Source organism: Microcaecilia unicolor, chromosome 1 (genome assembly GCF_901765095.1).
Source record: "Microcaecilia unicolor chromosome 1, aMicUni1.1, whole genome shotgun sequence".
Classification (NCBI taxonomy): Eukaryota; Metazoa; Chordata; class Amphibia; order Gymnophiona; family Siphonopidae; genus Microcaecilia; species Microcaecilia unicolor.
This window is the reverse complement of record NC_044031.1, coordinates 667657762-667675031: the sequence shown is the minus strand read 5'-3', so window position 1 is coordinate 667675031 and position 17270 is coordinate 667657762. Positions and strand designations below refer to the sequence as shown.

General features: G+C 43.3%; 1 protein-coding gene across 1 annotated transcript in view; it reads right to left on the bottom strand.

The window, feature by feature from the left end:
- Window positions 1-17270, bottom strand: part of INSYN1 (inhibitory synaptic factor 1) — a 231485-nt gene that overhangs the window by 164983 nt on the left and 49232 nt on the right. The window lies entirely within an intron of this gene.

Here is a 17270-nt window from a genome sequence, read left to right as displayed (position 1 = left end):
CATTTCCTTGTCACCCTTCTTGGCCTCTCCCACATGGTTCCACCATTCCCAATGTCTCCCTCCCTCCACCCTTGTAGCCCAGCATCTTCTCCCTCTTTTTCCCCAGCCCAGCATCTACTCTCTCTTTCTCCTTTCCCACCTTCTACCTCTTCCCAGAATCTTCCTGTCCCCTTCTCCTTTCCTCTTTCCTCCTTGTCCATGGTCCAGCATTTCTCCCTCTCTCTTCCCTCTCACCCATAGTCCAGCATCTCTCCCTCACTCCCTTCTACCCCTGTATTCAACATCTCCCTCCTTCTTCCCCTTCCTGTACAGCATCTCTCCTTCCCTCTCTTCCACCTTTATGTCAACTTCATTCCCTATCTTTTTCCTCTTGCCTCTCTCCTATTGTTCACCATCTCTCTCTCTCTCTTGCATCCCATCTAACATCTTTATCCTCCCCATGCAGCATCTCTCCCCCTCCACTACATCACCATGTCCAAGATTTCTTCCTCATCCCTCTCTCTCCTCTGTGCAGCATCTCTCCCTCTCTCTATGCCCTCCCTCCCAGGTCCAACTTTTCTTTCTCTCTTGTCCTTCACCCCTCCTGCAGTAATAGGAGGAACGTTCTGGCTCCCTGCTCCAGAGTAATGCCACTCAAAGGCGGTATGTTAATCCTGTAGACCTTGGCAGTGTATGTTCTCCAAATTTGGAGGGAAGTATAAAAAATGAGTATAGGGAGGAGCAAAAAACATTCCACCCAATAATCCCAAAGATGTAAGAGGTGCTGGAAGTGGGCTGTCCACCAGGGGCAGAGTGAGGATTTTGGTCTTCCACTATCAAAGGCCAAGGGGAGGAGAGTGAGGAGTCAATTGGTACAAGCCAAAATCTAGCTGAAAGAGGAACGTGAGGAATCAACTGGCTTAAACCAAAATCTAGTTTAACCCCCCCTCCCCCCCCCCCCCCCCCCCCCCCCCCCCCCCCCCCCCCCCCCCCCCCCCAGGGCACAGGGAGCCAGAAATAAAGAGTTAGGATCAGGAAGGAGGATGCCTCATCTGAAAAGAAGAGTGAAGTTGCTCATGTCTTCCATGATCCAGGAAATGGGAGCTGAAGGTTTCTGCCAAGTACTTGTGACCTGGCTTGGCCTCTGTTGGAAACAGGATACTGGGCTAGATGGACCATTGGTCTGACCCAGTATGGCTATTCTTATGTTCTTATTTTTATTGTTATGCTCCATTTCCTCTCACTTACACAACTTCCAACTGACTTAAATCCCCTGTGTTCCTAGTTCTTAGTTCTCAAACAAGTCTCCAATGAGAATGCACCCATTGCTCACTTTGAAACCACTTTCCTTTTACTCATACCTCTGATATGATAATTTCCAGTACTCTCAGAAGGGAGAAAAACTATTATTATTAAGGCAGATCAAGGGATTCACTTACAAATAAAACATGACATTGAAGTAGATATTCAGCCCATATTGGTTAGCAATTGTTAAGCCATTGATAGCTGTGGGCTGAATTGATCCTGTACATTCAATAATGGGTCATTTGGGGTCAGGGGCGGCCCAAGACAAAATGCTGCCTGAGGCAGGGCTGAGATGCCACCCCCTCCCCCCGGACCAAGTTCTGGCATCTCCTCCCTTCCTTCCTCCACCCTGTTCCTCGATTTTTCTTTCTTTTTAAGTTTTTAAAAAGCTGGCAGTTGCAATGATTCCCATACACTGTCCTGCCACTGGTACAGGCCTCTTCTCTACTGCAGCTGCCTCTGTGGAAACAGGAAATTACATAAAAGAGGTGGCCACAGTAAAGGGAAGAGGCAGGTGTTGGTGACAGGGCAGCATATGGGAATCGCTGCCACCGCCAGCTTTAAAAAAAACATAAAAAGAAGGTAAAATCAGGGAACAAGGTGAAGGTAGGAAGGGGGGAAATGCCAAGCCCGAAAGAGTTTCACCTGAAGCCCCCGCCTCAGGTGGCCTAATGGTCGGGCTGCCCCTGTGTGGGGTCATCCAGAAGTTAACCAGACAACTGTCGATATTCAAACTGTTACTCAGTTAGCTTTGCAAATAAAATTAGAATGGCTTTATTGTTCTCCTAACTTTATCCATGGACTGAATATTGCCACTAACTGGTTGCATTCTGGCTCAGTCTAAGCTGCACCATTGGACTGGTCTGGTACTAAATGAACAGTGCTTATGTTACAGGAATTAATATCTAATTTGGGGAAATTGCTCAGAGCATTCACTAATATTCATATTTTAAGAACATGCGCTGTATTTATACGTTTTAGGATATAGTTTGGTTAATTCTCCACCAATTACCTGTTACAGTAATAAGATTCACAATTGCAAGAATAAAGATGAATTGAATATTATAGTTTGTTGAATCACATTAACCTGCAATGCATAAGATTTAGGAACTTGTGCTCAAAGCATGGCACTAAATTTTAAAAACGACCTTACATTAACCTGCACTGCAAGTTTTAAAAGCACATGCCCAGAACATAAAGACCATACATTTAGCTTCAAAAAGGGGTTTATTTATAATACGGTTAATATAATCAAAGTAAGCAAGAGGTAGTCTTAAGGATTTTTACAGAAAATTTGTGCTTAAAATAAAGCAAGGTAACAGCTTTAAATCAGGTTATAAGTTAACTTACAACAGTCTTTGATAGAAGTTGGTAGCTGGTTGAAGTGATGCAGGGGAAAATCCTCTCTGCTGTAGAAGTCTTTTCTTTAAAGTTGGTTGCTGGAGCCTGGAGAGAAATCTCGTCTGGATGTGTGTGTGGAGTTCAGCAGAGAGAAGCAGCAGATTCCCAAGAGTAGCGAGCTGGGCTGTTTTCAGGCTTTTTATAATGTTAGTTAGCAGAGAAACATAGTGGGTGCATTGGATCTTGGGTAATGTAGTCTGCAGAGAAACATGGCCACATGCCATCAGCCCTTTGTCTTCACATGTGCTGAAGTCATGTCTGAAGGGGGTGAGTCCTCTGTGGCAAATGGTTTATGGCTTCATTCTGAGTTTCAGACTCTGTGTCTGCTGTCCCTCTTTGAGTTTTTATTATGTTGATTCACACTCAGCCAGGATCTTCAGATCAGTCCTTTAAGTGGGAGGGGGAGAAGAAGTTTATATCTCTTTGAAGCCAGTACCTTTTTGTCTTTATTAAGTGTTTGTAATTGAATAGATAGTCTTGCTATCAGAAGTTTCCCAGGGAAAGGGAGGGGGAAATGAAAGCCAGGCTAGCTGATCTCAATGAGTGTTTAAAGCAAAACATCATGCTACATATTTCAATCATTCATATCATAACACTTAGGCAGTCACAGGCAATATTCAGTGGCACTAACCACTTAAGTGTAACTGCATATTGCCAGATGGCCAGCTCAGTGGGGTTTAACTGGGCAAAACACTCTTGCGCTGTTAAACCTTTTTGAATATCGGTCCCAATGTTCTCTTAGGCTTCCGCAGCTAGAGGCAGATGCAGCAACCAAACGTAAAAAAATGAAAATCGTTAAAGTCCCTAACAATTTTTATTTTTTTATTTCTTTTATTTATAAGTTTCACATTTTACAAGCATAAAACTTGTTAAAAGAAAAATGATTTTAGAGGTTACAAATTTTTCAAGAAAAATTATTTTCACCATAATTATTCCTCTAATCAATACAAGTCCACATTAAGGGAGTTCAAAATGGATATTAATGAATTAAAATAAACAAGCAATTATCATAAGAAAAAGAGTGAAAAGACGACTCTAACCGCTATTTATAATACTATTGAACATTGATACTAGTAGGAAAATTAATTCCGACTGTCCTTCTAGATGTTATGAAATTCTCAAGTTGAACAGGATCAAAAAACGTAAATTTCTCGGTTTGGTAGGTGACTAAACATTTGCAAGGGAATTTGAGGAAAAAAGATGCCCCCAAAGTAAGCACTTCTCCTTTCTTCTGTAGAAATTTCTTCCGGCGTAGCTGTGTTTCCCTTGATACATCCGGAAAGATGCTGATCTTTAAGCCTTTGAAAAGTTTTGCTGAATTTTTATAGAATAGTCTTAGTATCCAAGCTTTATCCGGAGATAAAACTACCGTTACTATCAAAGTAGCAGGTATTACTTGTTCAATGTCCGAAAGTTCTAATATAGCTGATACATCCAAAGGTTGATTATCTAATTGTTGTAAATTTTTTGATGGAATATAAAATACTTGTGCCAAAGGGGGGATATCCTCTTCTTTTATTTGAAGAATTTCTTTAAAGTATAATTTTAACATCTCTTTAGGAGCCATAGTATTTAAATAAGGAAAATTTAAAAAGCGAAGATTATTGCTTCTAGAAAAATTTTCCATTATTTCTGCTTTTCGTCTTAAATTACTCAAATCCTTAATAACTACATTTTGCACTTCCTGTAGTAATTGAATATCTTTAGCTTGTTGTCCCACCTGTGAATTTAAAGATTGTACTTTTTCTTCCAACTTTTCAACATCTTGCTTAACCATCTGCATTTGGGGTACTAGAGCTTTGCCCAAATCCATAATAAGTTTCCAAAGGGATTCAAGAGTCACTTCAGGGGGTTTAATTTGTGTTAAATCAAATGAAAAGGCTCCTACCTCCGTCTGTACGTTTTCTGGTCGGTTTGAGAAGAAACTCTCTTCCGTTGGTGTTCCGTTCAGCACAGCTTTCTCCTGATCTTTAATCGTCCCCGGCGCTCCTACTACTACATCTCCTTCCGGAGTTCGATTCGGTAGCGCCGCCATCAAAGGAGATTGCTCGCGGAACATAGGAGGAGGAGGAGGTGTTCGGGCGTCCGGGCTCAAAGAAACTTCCAGCTCATGTGTCTCTCGCAGATCTTCAACTGCTGCGGGAGACAACAGCGAGCCGCCCGTCGGCGTACTAGCGGTTTGGGCCCGCAAAAGGAACGGTTCGATCGTATTGCTTCGAATCGGGGTTCCAAGTCGTTGGGGGGCGATAGCCGCGGCTTTCCCCCTTCTTTTCGGCATTATGAGGTAATTTTAGGGAGAAACTAAAGTTTTTCCCAAGTTCAAAAAGTAAGTTCCTCAGGAGCTAGAAAAGTACGTCTTTCCCTCTCGGCAGCCATTTTGAACTCGTCCCTAACAATTTTTAAAAAACGAAGAATGCACCAAAAAAAAAAGTCACACATGCTCAGATCGGTATTCAAACGTACAATGTATCAAAGAATCACAATACACATCGGTAATCGGCCCCTAAATCATGCGCAGAGCAGCCAAGCGTTTTGCTGGCTGCTCTGCGCATGCTGCAAACGTAAAAACAAGCAAAAAAAAAAGCCACAACACATACACGTGGCTACCCGGTCAGCAAAATCCAAAAACAAAGGATCGGGAGGGGGCAAGGGCGCTCATCAGGAGCGTCCTGTATGGACGGCCTTGCCCCCCCCCCCCGCTGTTCCCCACTTTCCGCCGCTCCCCCCCCCCCCCCCCCGAAAAAGCAAAATGCTAGCTGGCTGCCCCGGTCCCCCTCCCTTCCTGTTCCTGTGTTCTGCAGAGCTAACTCCGCCTCCCGTCATTCTTTCGCCCCGTGCCCCGCCCCCGCTGCCCCCCCTGAGGTCGACTACGCCGCTCCCCCCCTCCACCGAGACCCCCCTCCCTATTAACGACCCGAGCAGCGCCTCTCACCTCTTTCAGAAGCGCTGCACGGGCAGGAAGATCTATTGTGTTGGTTGTAGAGTCTCCATGACGTCTCTTCTTCCCTGGCCCAGGCCCCGCCTCCTTCTGCATTTTGCTTTTTCGGGGGGAGGGGGGGAGCGGCGGAAAGTGGGGAGCAGCGGGGGGGGGGGGGGCAAGGCCGTCCGTACAGGACGCTCCTGATAAGCGCCCTTGCCCCCTCCCGATCCTTTTTTTATTTTTATTTTTTTATGTGTTTTCTGACGTCCTTTGGACCAATCACAGCGCTTTTAGCTCTGCTAATGCGCTGGGATTGGCTCAAAGTTTGTTTATTTTTTCACTTAATGATTTTTCCTGGCACAGAGCTGTCCTAACGAGAGGTCCAGACCTCTCGTTAGATTTCCTGCCTTTTTCCTGCGTAAAGGCAATCGGAAAAGGTTAGTGCATGTCGTTTCAATGGGGTTTTCACACTAATTGCTCATCTCCATTCCGTTTTCGTTAGCTGCTGGCTTCCTCAGTAAAAGCCCTTTGATGCATGCAACGGATCAAATTTTCCTCGTTGGAGGGTCATTAAACGCTCATTTAGCTTTAGTGCATCTGCCTCCTAGTGTCATGACTGTTGATTCAGGGTGTAGTCCCTCCATCTAAACAGAGGAGTCTCAACAATCAAAACAAGACAAATTGGAAAAAAAAATAATAATAATGAAACAAAACATAAACAACAAAAGAAGCCTCTAATGTTACTAGGGTTGCCACTTGATGCCATGTCATAAGGAAGAAGCTAATCCAGTCCTGTTTTATCCTCTTGCATGCATAGGGTTGCTAACTTTTTTGATAGAGGAAAATCTGTCAACTTATGCTGACCATGCCCCACCTAAAAACAACTGCAGTGACAGCAGCAGTGCAGGCTTTAATTATTATTATTATTATTACTAGTAAAAAAGGCCCGTTTCTGAGACCAATGAAATGGGCGCTAGCAAGGTTTTCAGCGGAGTGTGTATGTTTGAGAGAGTATGTGTGGGAGTGACTGTGTGAGAGAGAGAGACGGAGTGAATGTGCGAGTGTGTGTGTGTGTGACATAGTTTTAGGCTGTCTGTATGAGAGTGTGTGTGTGAGAGAAAGAATGAGAGTGTGCGGCAGGGGAACCCCCTCTGTCAAGGTGTTTTGGAAAAGAAGCAGGAGATCCCAAGGTGTCACGTTTTGACGCGAGGGCGGGACAGACACTCATGGAGAAAAAGTGATCTACACCATGACACATTTAGAATGTTGGGAAACTTGAGGCTTCATTAGAATGTTGGAGGTGCGTTTTATTTAGAGAGATTATTAGCATTTGTATAGCACTACCAGACGCACGCAGCACTGAACACCTGACACAAAGAGACAGTCCCTGCTCAACGAACTTACAAACTAAATAATACAGACAGACAGCAGGCTACATCATTATGAAGGGGAACAAGTCCATACTGAACTACAGTTCCTTCCTCAGTTCCCCAATACACAAATGATCCCTTGTACAATGCTAAATCCTAACATTTATTCTGCCTCTACAAAATCCCAGACTTCTCTCCTATAAATGTGTGTTTATCAATGCATTTATGTATTATTTACAGAGATTTACACTACAAAATCTCTGACTATTGCTCAGTCTCTGATTTGTTATAAATGATTCTTTGACAAAAATTCCCTTATACCCATAAACTCACTCATTCATACACACCACATCTCATTCTCCCCCAGCATCACATGCATGCAATCCACAAATACCCGTATATATTATAACAAATAAATATCCCCTCAATTTGAACTGTTAAACTGTTACATGGCACCCATTACAAGAACAAGGGGGGTCACACATCTCTAATCAGGACCTATCAAGACATCGGCAAGCTGAATACTTCTTATAACAGAGTTAACATATCTATGAACCAAGTCCTTAGATCAAACTGTCCCGAAAATTTAATCACATACACCTTTGTTGGTATGTCAATCGTTACTGTGGTGATCATGCATTCTCATGTAGTGATACCATCCTTCCTGGTTGTAACAATTCCTCAACTCTGCTAATCCTCCACCGGTGTCCACAACAAATGTATTCACATCAGTGTAATTCTCTACCGTAGTTGCTTAGTGTCCTATCCCGAGACTATTTAAGTTTCATCTTCCTTTAGATAGTAATCACAATTCACTGCATGTGTTTGGATCATCAGACCCTACACAGCCTGTGTTTCACTATCGCATGCATGTAGCGCATGATTTTCAATTGGGATACGGTGGCCCCAATGGGGCTCAACAGGGAAATTGAGTGGGTCAGAGTTTAGCAAGCGACGTATATAAGGAGTGATATCTCGAGGCACCCCATGTGCATGTGTTGGCATTAGTCCGTTTCGGAACCCCACCATCTTGTATGGTGTGCGTGGTATCCCAGGCGATCCAGAGTGACCGGTAAGGTGTGGGGGGTTGTATAGTTTGAGCTATTTGTGGTATGTAATGTATGAGAATGTAATGGTTATGGGGTTTTGTTGTTTGATTGTAATGTTGTAGGTGGTGACCCCTGATGACACTTCCGAAAGCGAAACACAGGAAGAACATAGGGAAACAGAAGAAGAGGGCAGGTCATTTGGTGTAAATCAAGAGTACAGGGGCAATGATGTGGGGATGCATTTAGTATCATGGTAGGTATTCTAAAAGAACCAGGTTTTAAGTTGCCTTTAGAAGGATGGTTCAAGCCTGATGTCCAATGGAGGTGCATTCCATAAATGAGAACCAATATAGCTGTCAGCAGCATGACATGTGATATCCAACCTTGAAGATGATAGAGGTATAAGAGATGGCAAGGCCTGTTGAGAAGAAAGTAAAGTTTGTGTGGAGTTCTCAGGAATCAGCAAATTTGAAAGATAGTCAGGAGATGTTGGAGCAAGTCCTTTGAATACCACAATGTAAATTTGTAAATTTATAAAGTTGAATACAATACATTACAGACGCCTAAATGCAGAACAGAGCTAGAACATTTCCCCACAGAACATACTATATAAAAAAATGTTGATTCTATTGTCATCCCAATAACAACAACATAAATCCTCTTAGTTTTGGGAATATTGTGAAATAATACAAAACCCTACAAAAAAAAAAAAGGCATTCCAGACCTACAGCAAATCTACCATTGCAGTACTAAATTCTAGAACTTACACAATAATGACCCTACCTAGCAAAGGCAGCATTGCAAACACTGCAGTGAGTCCACTTCTTAGGAAAACAGAACAAGTCAAATTCTTACATATAAACTTAACTGGAAAAGGGATAGCCCACTGCACAAACCCGGATATTCAATGCTGGTGTCTGGATATTGCCTGACATTGAGTATCTGGGCATAATGCCGGTGCTGGCCAAAAAATGCTGACCACCAGCAGCTGAATATTTATCCCTAAGTGACAACAAAATGAAAATAGATACGTCAAGCTCAGTATCTTGTTTCCAACAGTGGCCAATCCAGGTCACAAGTACCTGGCAGGATCCCAAAAGAGTAAAATAGATTTTATACTGCAATATCAAAGAAATAAAAAGATGAATTTCTCCCTGTACTGTGCAAAATGCAAAGTCAGTAGATGTCAAGGCTGGTGCTAGAGGTGAGGGGAGGCAACCAGGGGAATTGCCCTATGCTCCCAGGCCAGAGAGGACCCCAAACCTGACTAGGGTTGTGTTCTGCCTTCCAACAGAAGTGTATGTCAGAGGGAGCTGGACACGGAAGAGAATTCAACATCTCAGACTCAGAAGAGGTTCTGCCACAGGCTGTACACATTCCATGTATTACTGCTATCACTGTCTCATTCTAGTCAAGTTGAGTTGCAGCAGGAAGGGAGATGCTGGATCACAGAGGAGGTGGGGTGGAAGGTGACCAGTAGCAGCAGCAACAGTAGCATTGTCCTTCCTCACTCTGACACTCCATAACGAAACCCAAGAGAAAACAGATATTTTCCCCCTGGCCAGCTCCTGTACTGCTGACTGCAGTGAGAAAGAAGCACCTGCAACCTGTCCCTAGTGCTTTTGAGTTTTCCAATAAATTAAAACAATAAGTCCATGCATGTGAATAGGGTAAAACCAGGACTGGATTAGTTTGTTCCTTTTGACATGGAATCAAGTGGCAACACTAGTACACTCAGCAGTTTCAGCAACAGCCAACGATGGAATGACAGCAGAGAATGAGTTCAGCAGAGCTGCCAAGTTACCCATTTCCAGGAGGGAGATTTTTTGGCCAGTCCTCATTTTGAACTTACACCTCAATGAGGCATCAAACTACCATCAAAATTTATGGATGATTTTTTAATGTCAACTTTATATTACATAGTAACATAGTAAATGACAGCAGATAAAGACCTGTATGGTCCATCCAGTCTGCCCAACAAGATAAACTCATTTTACATAGTATGTGATACTTTATATTTATATATTTTTTATTTTTGTTACATTTGTACCCCGCGCTTTCCCACTCATGGCAGGCTCAATGCGGCTTGCATGGGGCAATAGAGGGTTAATTGACTTGCCCAGAGTCACAAGGAGCTGCCTGTGCCTGAAGTGGGAATCAAACTCACTTATGTATACCTGAGTTTGAGTTGTCCTTGCCTTTCTCAGGGCACAGACTGTAGAAGTCTTCCCAGTACTGTTCTTGTACTAAGTTCTGAAGCTAACATCGAAGCCCCTTAAAATTTACACTCCAGCCCATCCCTATTCAGTCACGATCAGGGCATAGACTGTAGAAGTCTGCCCAGCTCCCGTTTTGTTTCCCAATTACCGGTGTCGCCACCCAATCTCTTCTAAGATTCCACGGAACCATTCCTTCTAAACAGGATTCCTTTGTGTTTATCCCACGCATGTTTGAATTCCATTACCATTTTCATCTCCACCACCTCCCGCGGGAGGGCATTCCACATATCCATCACCCTCTCCGTGAAAAAATACTTCCTGACATTAGTCCTGAGTCTGCCCCCCTTCAACCTCAATTCATGTCCTCTAGTTCTACCGCCTTCCCGTCTCCGGATGTCACAACTGTCAGGAATGGTGAGCCATTGGACCAAAGCTGGAGCTTTGGCAGCCAAATCACTGGGGCTGGCACAGGCAGGAATCAGAACAGACTGGACTAGATAAACTAACAGACTCAACACAATGGACAACACAAGAACCAGATCCAGATGAGGCAAGGAAAAGAAGGCGAAGGGCCAGAACTGGAACCCAGACAGGGCAATGCAAAACTTGGAACTGGATTAAAACTGGGACTGGGACCCAGAAATGCAAGACAAGGCAACACACGGAAGTAGATTAAAACTGAGTACAGAAAAGGACAAGGCAAGAACTAGATCTGGACAGGACTAGACCAAAAGACAAGACAAAGCACAACTAGACAGGCAAGACAGGGCAGGAGCTAGGCAACAGAATAACAGATGCAAGACAATACACAAGGCAGGAACAGGATTCAGGATTCTCAAACAGGATTCAGGATTCTCGAACAGCCTTGGCTGGAACAGGATTCAGGATTCTCAAACAGGATTCTCAAACAGGCTTGGCTGGAACAGGATTTAGGATTCTCAAACAGGATTCAGGATTCTCGAACAGGCTTGGCTGGAACAGGTTTCAGGATTCTCAAACAGGATTCAGGATTCTCAAACAGGCTTGGCTGGAACAGGATTCAGGATTCTCAAACAGGCTTGACTGGAACAGGATTTAGGATTCTCAAACAGGATTCAGGATTCTAGAGCAGGCTTGGCAGGAACAGGATTCAGGATTCTCAAACAGGATTCAGGATTCTCGAACAGCCTTGGCTAGAACAGGATTCAGGATTCTCAAACAGGATTGGCTGGAACGGGCTTCCTGCTTCTCTTGTTTTTGTTTACTTTCCTCACAAAAAGATCAGTTGGCATATTTATAGCAGCCTTTAGCTTGGACCACTGTTTTTCCACATCTCCTATGCCTTCCCACACCAACAGCTCCTTCTTCAGGGATTCCTCCATTTTATCAAAATCAGTACGTCTGAAATCCAGTACTTTGAGTTTTGTGCATCTGCACTTACATAGGTGGGCACCCACCCGGATATTGGAAACACTACCTCCATTAGTGAGCACTAGATTCAGCATTGACCCTTCCCTCGTGGGTTCTGTCACCATTTGTCTGAGCAAGCCACTTTGACAGGCATCTTCAATCTCCATACGTCTTTCCGATTCCGCAGATGGGGTGTTCCAATCCACGTCAGACAAATTGAAATCTCCCAACTGTAGCACCTCCCCTTTCACACCAATCTTTTGAATATCTTCTATCAGATCCTTGTCTAACTTCTCAGTTTGTGCAGGAGGTCTATAGATAACCCCCATGTGGATACAGGTTCTGTCTTCTCTTTCCAAGACGATCCATAAAGCTTCTTCTTTTCCCTAGGTTCCCCGCATTTCAGCCGCTCTGATATTCTCTCTCACATACAGAGCCACTCCTCCACCTCTTTGGCTCTCTCTGTCCTTCCTAAAAAGATTATAGCCTGGTACGATCACATCCCATTCATGGGAATAGTTGAACCACATCTCCTTTTTACTTAGACTATGAGCATTTGTGCACATAGCTTGCCATATGCTTAGTGAGTTTGGGTGGTTTTTTATATTTACATGACCTTTCCCTTGTTAAGTTTTATTTAAATTGGATTTCATGTTTGATGATTTTATTTTAATTTGATTTATGTATGTTTGATGTCAATTTATTTTGATTACTGTTTACCTTTGATATTTATGTATATGTGGTTGGAATGCACCTAGGAATTAGGTAGAATACAAATTATTAAATAAATCCATACATATACCTACATACCTACATACATATCTCCTGACCCCATCCATTATAATGAGCATGCTGTGAACTAATATGTATTACAATGGGATTGTCAGAAATCCAGGACTGGCCTAAAATCTTCATTCTGAAACTGGGTAACCTGACAGTTCTGGAATCACCCTGTCATTTATTAACCCTGAAGAGGTCAACTGAGACCTGGTAGCAGGGCTGGCATTAGTGGGGTACAAGTAGGACAACTGCCTTGGGCCCCACTAATGCCCACTTCAAACTAAAGATAGCACAGCCTGCTGGAAGTTGTGGCCCCTTCCAAATTTCTGTCCTCCCATCATGACTAACACTGGCCTTGTTTGGGAGAGCAGTATGTGATGTCCTACTCTGTGGATAAATGGAAAGGCTTGGTATTTTTCAGACACCCTAAATGAATCAAAATTTTTGTTATAAAATAAAGATCTTATATGTGGAGGGGCATTTTCTATATTACATCTAAATCCAATTTTAAAAATCCAGTAGTGAACATGGCCATTTTCAAACCGGAAAAATGTCTGATATTCTGTTTTGAAAATGGCTATTTGCCAGATGTTTTTGTGCTTAGTGCATCTACCTTTTAGGACCATTAAAAACAGTCCTAAGGGTTGAGGTGTAAGCTGTGTTTTTTTCATTCCCGAGTTATGCATTATATATGTTGGAATATTTGCATATTCATAGAATTAAGCCTGATATATGCTATATGTCAATAAAGCTGTGTTAATCTACAATCATTGTGTATTAGGTTTGAAAATGCTGTATATTTTAACTCTATACCGCACACTGTGTTGCTAAATCTGTATCTTTATCTTTTAGTGCATGCTGCGCCTTTAAGTATATTTTACCAATACTGCCACCTTAAGGATTATTATGAGCATTCTCCACCATATATGTTTTTACCTTTTGCCTTTCCCTTTCTTCCCACTTCCATCAGATTAATGGACATATTATTTTAGATAGTTTGGTTTCTGCTTAAGTATTGTTTTAAAATGACAAGGTTTTACTTTCAACATGGAGTAACGTCACTATTCACATATCATTAGTATCTATTCATTATGCACACTCTGTTACATTCATTGTTACACGACTGGAGGAGCTGCATCATGTTCTGATGTCATATTCAGTATAACTTTGCTTTACTGCACATGCATTGTTTCTTTGGTTTTGGCAGAAATTTGTCTAACGGATCTCTTGTTGCAGAACTGTAGTTCTTATTTTCTACACAAGGTAATTTACAATTTTTATTCCTATGAGGAAGTCAGAATAACGTGGATTTTGATTTTGGTTTCACTTAATAGGGTTGTTGTTTTCTTTTTCATTTTTATAATGCTTTTATTTCCTGATGTAAAGCGACATTGCTATAATTGTGGTAAAATCCTGAAACTCGTTTTAGTTTTACTTAACAGTTTTCTCATTTTTTATAGTGTTTTTATTTCCTGATGTTAAATAGGATTGCTATAACTGTGGTAAGACCCCTGTCACATTTTACATGCAAGTCACTATTTCAACATATTTTTTAAACCATATTTTTCTGGTATGTTTTTCACTTAAAGTAGCAATAGATTTGATCATACAGGCCCCGTGGGTAAATTCAGCAAGAGATTCTATCAGACAAGCTCCACGGCTTAGATTTTATTAGACGAGATCTGCAGCTTAGCGTAGGTATTATACATATTTCCTCTTATCCCATTTTTAGCTTTTTATATTGAAGAGATCTTTTTTTATCTATACATATATGGACATTTAATTTAATTGTGGTAAGCAGAGAAGCACTTATAATAACATTTTGGTAATGGCATTCTTTTAGCAATCTATGGTCTAAGCTGTATAATATTTATTTGTTTTTTTCTTGCATCTATTTTTATTACTGTTGCTGTGACTTTTATTTTAGGTCATTTGGGAATGTATTAGATGTTTATGTTGTTCTATTATATCATTATATTTTCATCTTAATTATGTTATTACATGTAATTTTACATATATTTTTACATTTTATCATTGTGTGTTTACTTCGTTTTTATCTGTGTATTTTTATTAGACCCCTGATGCAGGTGCTTGGTCGCCGAAACATGGCCTGTATCAGGTCCCTGTTCCTGAAGGTCCACTTGTGCTTTTTGTTTAGCTTTGGTTTCTTACTGTACTTGGAACCCTCTCTTCTCTACTCCACTACATAAAACTAGGCAATCGGGCCACATATCAGCTGGTTGGCAACCCAACAAAAATCCCTGCTTTCAGAAGAGTGGAAGGAAACTGTGAGTTGTTGATGTCTCTCTGAAGCCAATATTTGGTTGAGCAGTTACCAAACTTTGGAATGGTCCCCAAAAATTGAGTGACATCATTAAAATATGGGTCACTGAAACAAGAGCTTTTCTCTCTCCCCCCCCCCCCCCCCAAAAAAAAAAAAAAAAAATCTCTCTCTGGTTTCCATTGCGATCTATGCACAGAACTGACAATGGGACTGCAAGTCAGTGAACCACCTCCTTTTGTGTGAGCATCTTATGAGTCTGGAAACTCATAAAGAGCACTGGAGTTTGTGAGTGTACACTGGCACACAAGAGTTGCCAAACACAAAAACAAACAACAATGACAATGAGGGCAAAGAAAAGAGTGAAGTCCAAATAAATAAACAATACGCTAATCCCAATACACACCCTCCTCTCATTCCCCTACCTCTACCATCCTCCTTCCTTGCCCATCTTACCTATCCATATCTAAACGACCACCTCTTTATTTACTATATTACAGCTACATCCATTCTATATTATTTTGCTAACATGTTGTACTATGTAAGCCGCATTGAACCTGCTAATGAGTGGGAAAGTGCGGGGTATAAGCGTTACAAATAATAATAATAGAGTCCAATATATAAAAGGAAGTCTACTTATGTATAAATTGCAGCATTCACACAGAAAGCCAGTATATAAATGTGACTTGACAGCATAGCCGCCGAGAGGGGGGGCAGGGGGGACAAAATTCCCCGGGCCCGGGCCTCCAGGGGGGGCCCGGCGCCACAGTCCCACTCGCCCTCCGTCATCGACCGTCTGCCCCCTGCATTGAAATCGCAGTCTCACCTCCGTGAAAGCAGGGCTGCAGGCAGCAGAACGCCTCCCTTTGGCCCTCCTTCCCTCCCTGTGTTCCGCCTTCATCTGACGTAACTTCAGCGAGGGCGGGACACAAGGAGGGAAGGAGGGCCGAAGGGAGGCATTCTGCTGCCTGCAGCACTGCTTTCACGGAGGTGAGACTGCGATTTCAATGCAGGGGGCTTGGCCCGGTGGCGGACGGAGGGGGGAGTGGTGGCAACCTCGGGGGGGGTGGAGGGGGAGCGGCGGCAGTGACCTTGTGGGGGAAGGGGAGCAGTGGCTGCGACGATCTCGGGGGGGGGGAGCGGTGGTGACCTCGGGGGGGTGGAGGGGGAGCGGTGGCGGCGGTGATCTCGGGGGGGGGGGGGGGCAAGGAGGCGAGGGCGGCAGGGGCAGCCTTGCCCCGGGCCTGGCCCAGTCTCTCGGCGGCCCTGCTTGACAGCTGTGTTTTGGCAAGGAAGCCTGCATCAGGAGTCTACAAAATACTAAAAAAAACTATGCAGTCAGAAATAGAGATCCATAAAACCACAATTGGGTCAAGATGCTTGCAGAAATAGCAGTCAGATCTTAAGGGAAAGCCTTGCTGTGATCCATGGGGGAAGGGGAATTGCAAGAACTCCAGGAAGCCATCACTATCTTCAAGCTTCAGATAATTGGGGAGGTGGAAATTGAGAGAGAGGAGGGAAGAGGAGATCTGCTGAGGTTGTTGTTATAATTTGGGGGAGGGGAGACAAGTGAATTTTTAAATGCTAAAATGGGGGCATATTGGCTAAAAGTTTGGAAAGCACTGGGTTTAATTTGTTAACTGGAAAGGGAAAATAGCATTTCCCATGGCCTGAAATTTAGCAGGAATAAAAACTGAATCAACAAAATGCTCTCATTGCAGCAGTAGCATAGCCATACATAGTATTCTGGGTGGGCCTGAGCCCAAACTGGGTGGGCATACAATTCCCCCCTGCACATTTTTTGCCCCACAAAGAATAATATAAATACCTGAGCTGATCCCCAAGCCCCACCAGCTGAAGATGTCCTTCGACTGCCAGAACAAGTGATTTTCCTACCTGCTACAGCTGGTAGGAAAGGTACATTGCTGCCATGCTGACCTCTCCCCTCCTGCACAGGTTTGGTTTTCATGCATGCCCAGAAACCATGCATGCGCACGAGGTGGGGGAAGGTTTGGTGCTGTGGCAATGGGTGAAAAGTGCCACCAACTGAAGCATAATGTGGAAGGGCATAATCGAAAGGGGTGCCCAAGTTTTCCTGAAGTCGCCCTCGCAGGACGTCCCGGCAAAGGGGCGGGGAAACCCATATTATTGAAACAAGATGGGCGTCCATCTTTTGTTTCGATAATATGGTCAGGGACGCCCAAATCTTGAAATTTAGGTCGTCCCTAGAGATGGTTGTCCTAAGACTGGGTCGTTTCTGATTTTTGGCGATAATGGAAACTAAGGATGCCCATCTCAGAAACGACCAAATGCAAGCCCTTTGGTCATGGGAGGAGCCAGCATTCGTAGTGCACTGGTCCCCCTGACATGCCAGGACACCAACCGGACACCCTAGGGGGCACTGCAGTGGACTTCAGAAAAAGCTCCCAGGTACATAGTTCGCTTACTTGTGTGCTGAGCCCCCAAAACCCACTCCCCACAACTGTACACCACTACCATAGCTCTTATGGGTGAAGGGGGGCACATAGATGTGGGTACAGTGGGTTTCTGGTGGGTTTTGAAGGGCTCACATTTACC